General features: G+C 39.3%; 1 pseudogene; it reads right to left on the bottom strand.

Moving 5' to 3' along the window:
- Positions 1-5,302: 5,302 nt before the first annotated feature.
- LOC140705544 (general transcription factor II-I repeat domain-containing protein 2 pseudogene) lies at positions 5,303-6,721 on the bottom strand (annotated as a pseudogene).
- Between the last annotated feature and the right edge of the window lie 672 nt (positions 6,722-7,393).

The raw sequence follows: 7,393 nt of genomic DNA, 5'->3' as shown, positions 1-7,393 counted from the left end.
GCAAAAGCATGGCAGAAAGTGAGGAGGAATTAAAGAACCTCATAATGAGGGTGAAACAGAAGACTGCAAAAATGGTCTGAAGCTCAAAATAAAAAACCCAAGATCATGGCCATGGGCCCCATCACCTCCTGGCAAATAGAAGGGGAAGAGATGGAGGCAGTGACAGATTTTACTTTCTTCGGCTCCATGATCACTGCAGATGGGAACAGCAGCCATGAAATTCAAAGATGCCTGCTTCTTGGGAGGAAAGCGATGACAAACCTAGACAGCATCTTAAAAAGCCACCCTTCCCCCCACCTTAGTTCAAGCCTTTTGCTTGCCTGTTCTTTTTCATAGTTTTGAGTCAGTTTCTCTCTCTCTCTCTCTCTCTCTCACACACACACACACACACACACACACACAAACACACACACACCCTCCATCCATTTTCTTGATACATTTTCCACATACATTTAAATAAGCTTGATGAAGCCCTCAGTCTCTTGCACCTTCCTTCCCTCCTTCCCTCATTATCTTGATCCTTTCCCTCATCCTGCTTGCTTGCAGTCACCTCTGGTGGAAGCAGTCATTCAGAAGCCCCTGACTGATTGATTGCCCGGGGCTATTCCATAGCTGTAACCAATCAAGTAGGCTTATCTCCGATCTCTGAAAAAATGGAAGATTTACAAGTGCCCTGCTGCAACCAATGAAGTAACAGGGAGAGGTGGCTTACAATTTGAGGTTTGGCTGCAGAGGGTGGGGGTGGTAGGGAGGGGGGTAGCGCTCTGCTCATTACCCCCAGGATTTTCACTTTTATCCCATTTGGGGTAATTTACCCATTTCCAACCACTGCAGTATAGCAAAGGGGAGGAAGAAGAAGCAAGCCAAGATAACAGACATTGTCAAGTTCCAGGAGTCTTCTGCAATCCTCCCTATAGATTTACTGGACAGTGCACTGAATGATGAGCAAATACAGGATGGTGGACTTTGGCAAATTAACAAATTATACCCAGTGGTGATTAATGAGCCCAGGAACCAAAGAATTTTGCAGCTGGAATCCCAAGCTATAGAAATAACCAAAATTAAGACCCTTAAACCAGTAATAGAGGACAGTAGCCCTTCAACATCTACTCCTTTTTATCCAGATAAACTGGCTCCTAAAATGGATGAAGGAGGCTTCCCAACTCAGAACCTTTTATTGGAAATTAGAGACACACTTAAGGAAATCAAAGAGATTGTGACAGGTATATTGAGGGAGGCAAAACATCCCCAGCAACAAAATTCATGGAGGAATGTTAATTCCTCAGATTTGCCTGACAAGGTTGATTATTATAATCCATCCCTCAAAATCATAGACAGAATTGCCAGCCTCTCTCTGGAAGATCTACTTCTGTCTGTAGCTTGCAGAAAGGAGCACAGTCAAAATCCACAGCAACAGCTTCAGTTAATGATGACTGTAATGTTGCTCATCAGAATCCTATAGAGATAAGAGAACCCCAAATATGGTCAGGAGATGTTTGTGTAGCAAATATAAACTTAAAAGACAGAAAGAAAGACAGTGCCTATCCTAAGGCAGGGTCAACTGCCATTATGAAGCAGTTGCCATTAAGAGCCTTGTGGCGCAGTGATTAAACTGCTGTACTGCAGCCAAAACTGTGCTCATGACCTAGGGTTTAATCCCAGGTAGCCTGCTCAAGGTTGACTCAGCCTTCTATCCTTCTGGGTTCAATAAAATGAGTAGCCAGCTTGCTGGGGTGGGGCAATGTGTAGCTTGCATAATTAACTTGTAAACTGTCCAGCGAGTGCTTGAAGCATTGTGGGGTGGTATATAAGCAGCATGCTTTTTGCTTTTGTTTCATAACACAAGTGTAAGAATGGTAGGAAAAAAGACCAAGTGTAAGAATGGTAGGAAAAAGGTATGCAAGCACATGGTGAAGAAAGAAAGGAGCATGAACTTTAAACCTCTGTTTAAATTGTTAGAAACCACCAATAGTATCACAAGAGTACAACCTGTTAAAAGAAAATCACAGAAGAAAGAAATGCTAATAAAGGGACAGCAGGGAGAAGAGGGCACAATACAGAAGGAAAAGGTCGCTGGTGTGCATACAGCTAGTGATTTTGTACCATGGGTACTGCATTTTGACCATGGGTACTGCATTCCCAGAGGGCTTATACCTTACTGATCAGTTGACCCAGTCACAGGTTCAGAACTCTCAGTTATTATGGACAAAAAGATCCGAAAATTTAAATACTAGACAAAGGTCTGTAAGTCCTGGTCAGAATGTGGGAAATCCAATTCTGGTTCTCATCAGAAACATAAAAGCACATGCAGGGTCCGGAAGGACAAAGACTGGATGGAATAAAGAGCTAATCAGAAAATATACCATCAGACAGAAATGGATGGATGACCCCAACCATGAGACATATTAGAAATTTAATGCCAATAGGCAGAGATAGTTTAATGGTAGTGTAGCAGAATGGCACAATGTGGATTGAAATGAGGATAATGGTTCCCCCCAGGCAATGTATGGAAATGCCATTATTTCTGGTGGCCTGGCTTCTGATAAATCACCTGGCTCCATGAATATGTTAAACACAAGAGATAAATGATGTGCTAGTGGGGGTTTGACCCTCCCAACAGCCTTTACAGAAATAGTGGACTGTTCTTGTCCTGGTTCTGCTCACTGTTTACCTTTCCCTAAAGTAACATCTCTTGGCGATTGAACTACAGTCCATAGTACAGATCATGTTATTGCTCTCCCACAGCAGTTTTTATATAAATGGCGGATGGAGCAACAGGCAATTGGGTTAGACACTGCTATTAATCACTCAAGTAGTCTAAAGAGCAAATAAATAGCAAATTGCATCACACGATCTTTTGTCTCTCAAGAAGGACCTGCACTCAAGTTATTGTCCTGGAACACTGCAGGATGGTCAACCAAAGTTTGGGACATTGCCTTTAAAGGGTATGTTGCCAACTTTGATATCTCTCTGTTTCAGGAGACATGGACACAAAAGGATCTGATGCTGAATGGGTATATGACACATTCTCTCAAAGCCGTTCCCACTGAAAGAGGAGGTCGGCTTAAGGGCAGTTTGGGCATACTTATATCAACTAAGCTACAAGCTTCTGTCCTTAACCTTGAACCTGCCATTGTTACAATTCTGGAATTTAATTTATATAATATTTAATTTATATACATTACTGTTGATTAATGTTTATATTCCCCCTCAGCAATCTCATGCTTGTACCAAAGGGTTGTGGGTAAAACATAGACAACCTGAGACTACTATACCACAAAGCTTCTATTATTATTGTGGGGGATTGTAATGCCAGGATAGGTGAATATGATGAGAGTCCCTTCATGCGTTTCAACAGACACCCCCAGATACCACTCTACACCACTCCCTCTTTTATAGACAATCAAAAGACCATGGCTATAATTATGCTGGTTTGTGCCTTGTATACATGAATAATAATTTTGATCTTTTTGTAATAAATGGGAGTATGATGCAATATATGCCAGGGGAATTCACATTCATCTCAACTTCAGGAGCCTCAACCATAAATTACACCATGATCCTGAATGATCTGCTCAGATTAATACCTGATTTTAAGGACGATTGTAACCCTGAGAATTATCACTTTCCCTTGGCTCTGAAGGTTAATCTTAGAGACACAAAAGTCTTTAGAGGTACAGAACCGGCAGTATGGATTACAGCTGAAACAAGAGTGGTCCACACAAAGTGGTTCACCAAACTGGCCAATTTTATAAGAAAACTTTTATTATCAGAGCCGTATATACCTCTCAGCTGTTCAATTATATCCACAGATTCAATTACAACTACATTAAAGGCATATGGGAATTTGATATATTCTCTCCAAGCCCATTTAATGCACAAAAATCTAAATGGCTGTTACCCCTGGGTTTCCCACTCAAAACCTTGAATGTAAAGCAGCAAAATATGATCTGATGGTAACATATAGATTGTATAGGGAACAGAACCGGGTAAGTATTCCATCTGAGTGGTTTTTACTGAAGAAGAACTATAAAGGTTTGATTAAGAGCAAAAAGCATCAGACACAGAGAGAGATATGTCAGCATTGAATAACCTCATCTAACTTAAAGGATTAAATCTCCTTTTGGAGAATAGTGGCAGGGGATACAATTTTTGTATCCCACTCAATGCTTGGGAGGCAGACTTTCAAAGCATTTATGCAGTATACCTGTAAAGTGCTCCAGGACCATAAGAAGATCTGGTATGTCTAGTGGAATGGCCTCCTGTTTTGACCCTGGAAATTTATGAGTTGATCTTCCAGTTAAAATAAGGTAAATCCCCTGGAATGGATTACATCAGGGATGGGCAATTAATTTCTATAGGGGGGGCACATGAAAAATCTGAACTGTGTTCAGGGGCTGAACCAGCTTTATTTAAAAATAAAATGAAACAGTGACGTTATGATTGTTTTATTTTAAACTTGCTAATCTTCACAAATACTAAAGAGATTTTTGCGGTATGTTAAAGATAAGCAACTGATCAACTTTAGACAAAAAGCTATAAATGGTTTTGATGTTCAAAACTGTCAGCAGGCCAGACAGGAGCGGCTTGCGGGCCGTATGTAGCCCTCAGGCCACACTTTGCCTAGGTCTGGATTACATCCTGGCTGAACTGTTACAGGATAATTTGGACTGGTGAGCCCAGTTCTGGCATCTTTATTTACTTGGATCAATTATATACTGTAGCATCCATTCCAGAGGACTGGAGTCTGGCCATTATAGTTCCGGTATTTAATAAAGGTATCAGATTGAACCTTGCCAACAATCACCTAGTAGGTTTGCAAAATATTATCAGTAAACTATATGCACACCATTTGTTAGGGAAATTAGAGGACTGGTTACAGGCAGAAAATATCCTTGCAAATGAGCAGGCTGGATTCAGACCTGGAAGGCAACTCTGGACCAGAGCTTTATCGGACCATATAGTCCATAAATATTCCTCAATTAAAATTGGCTCTTTATTTTCTGCTTTCATCAATTTCAAGTCTGAATTCAACCTCATCCTGAGAGACAAACTCTGGGCAAAATTTCAGGCCACAAATATTGATAGGTGAATCCTTTTGCTTAAATACTCACCTATAGTACCTATGTAATCAAGCTAGGGCAGGGGTGTCTAACCTTTCACCTTCCCTGGGCCATATTAGAAGATGAAAATTTGGTTTGGGCTGCACATAAAATAACAGTAACGATACAGTATCTGATCATCAAAAAAAAAAAACCCATAGAAAACATAGTTAACATATTAAACTTACTTGGAAATGAAGTTAGTGAGATGCTTGACATTGTTTCTCAGCCACTAATGCATCCATATTTGCTTTGATGGAACTTGTTGCAATTCTCAGTGAGTGCTCAAGGTGCTCATCAGATATTTTGGTTCTAGTTTTATTCTTTGTGTGTTTCATCCTTGAAAATAGCTGCTCGCAAATGTAGGTGCTTCCAAATAGCAATGACATGAATAAGGCATGATTGTGAAGTGAAGGATATTTTTCTCTGGGAACATATACCTTATAGAAGTCCATTAAAGAGACATGGTCAAATTTTTCTTTCAGTTGAATCTCAGATTGGAGCTCTATGCATTCCATTTGCAAATTGGCAGGTAATATATTAATGTCCTCTGAAAATGGAGTTGCAAATATCAGAAAAGGTGGCTGATTTTTTCTAAAATCTTGAAACCTGTTCTGAAATTCCTGTACCAAATTGAAAAGCAAGGCTGCATATTTTTCCGTGTTCACAGAGGTGCGTTTAGCCAATGTGCTAAAATGCATCAAATTTTTTGCCTTCATTTGAGAATGAGATAGTTTTAGTTTCATTTTGAACGCTGTTATAGTTTGAAACATTGTGCTGATCAATTGGTTTTCACCTTGAAGATGCATGTTTAACTCATTTAAATGAGTGGTCAAGTCGACTAAAAATGCCAAATCTGTGAGCCAGTTTTCATTGTCAAGTTCTGGCACACATTTTGTTTCATATTCCATAAATGACTTGATTTCATTTCTCAGATCATAAAATCTTGCCAGCATTTTCCCTTGACTTAACCATCTTACTTCAGAAAAGTAAATGATGTCCTCATACTCAGCATCCATAAATTTAAGGAATTCCTGGAATTGGCAATGATTCAATCCCTTGGACATTATGAAATTTACAGCCTTGATGACAACCTGCATGACGTTAGCCATATTTAAAGCTTTTGCACATAAATTTTCTTGGTGCACTATGCAGTGAGATTTAATCATACTGAAATTTTGGGAGGCAATTGCACCATCTTCTACCAATTTTGCAAGCCCATCTCTTTTACCTATCATTGCAGGGGCACCATCAGTAACTATGCCAGATATGTCAGCAAATGACAAAGAAAATGGCTGTAATGTATTTTTCACAGCTTCATATAAATCTCTTGCTTTAGTTATGTCTTTCAGTGGAACTAAAGCAGCCATTTCTTCAGTGATATTATATTTGTCATCAATGCCTCTAATAAAAATTGCCAATTGAGCTGTATCTGTAGCATCTGTACTTTCGTCTATCGCCATAGCATAAAATTTAAAATGAGTAGCTCTACACTTCACAACTTTTTTGAGGGATTTTCCTATATCTTCAATTCGCCTGGCTACAGTCTGGTGAGACAAACTGATTTTTGAAAAGTCCCCATTTTTATCCGGGCAAATTATATCAGCCACGGTTTCCATGCATTCCTTAATAAACTCACCGTCGCAATATGGTTTTGATTTTTTTGGCTATCACGTTTGCAACCACATAACTGGCTTTGACAAAAGAATCTGATTGAATCAATATTTTTAAAAAATAATTTTGTTGAGATGATAGATTTTTTTCAGTCAGTAATTTTGTCTTTACAACACAGTCCTTCATATGCAGCAAATTTCCTGGCATGTCTTGTCGTGTAATGCCTTTTCAAATTGTAGTCTTTGAAAACTGCCACTATTTCTTTGCAAATTAAGCAGATTGCCTTACTATTGGACTCAACAAAAAAGTATTCATCTGTCCACTTTTCTTGGAACACTCTTCCTTCATCTATAATTTTTCTTTTTTTGTGTATGTTTTTATTTTTTGACATTTCAGAAGCCGTGCTGGAATGTACAAAAAAGGACTTTTAGAAAGCTTGGTTTAATAATCAATGTAATTACTGCATTGTGCAGCAACCAGAAGATGACATGACTGTAAAATAAAACGGCCCCCCACAGCCGGGTCCCTTGGCCAGGGGTTATTTTTAAAACCTGGATGACCCATCCTGGGTTATTTAAGATCCCTTATTAACTGACGCAAATCTCTGGGAGGTTAGAACATGCTGAGTTGTGCCAAAACGCAGCAACCAACCCAGAATAAAAGAAACCCTTTCTTTC

The sequence above is a fragment of the Pogona vitticeps genome, chromosome 3 (genome assembly GCF_051106095.1).
Source record: "Pogona vitticeps strain Pit_001003342236 chromosome 3, PviZW2.1, whole genome shotgun sequence".
NCBI lineage: Eukaryota > Metazoa > Chordata > Lepidosauria > Squamata > Agamidae > Pogona > Pogona vitticeps.
Note: the sequence above shows the minus strand (reverse complement) of the source record. Positions and strands in the feature narration are given on the sequence as shown.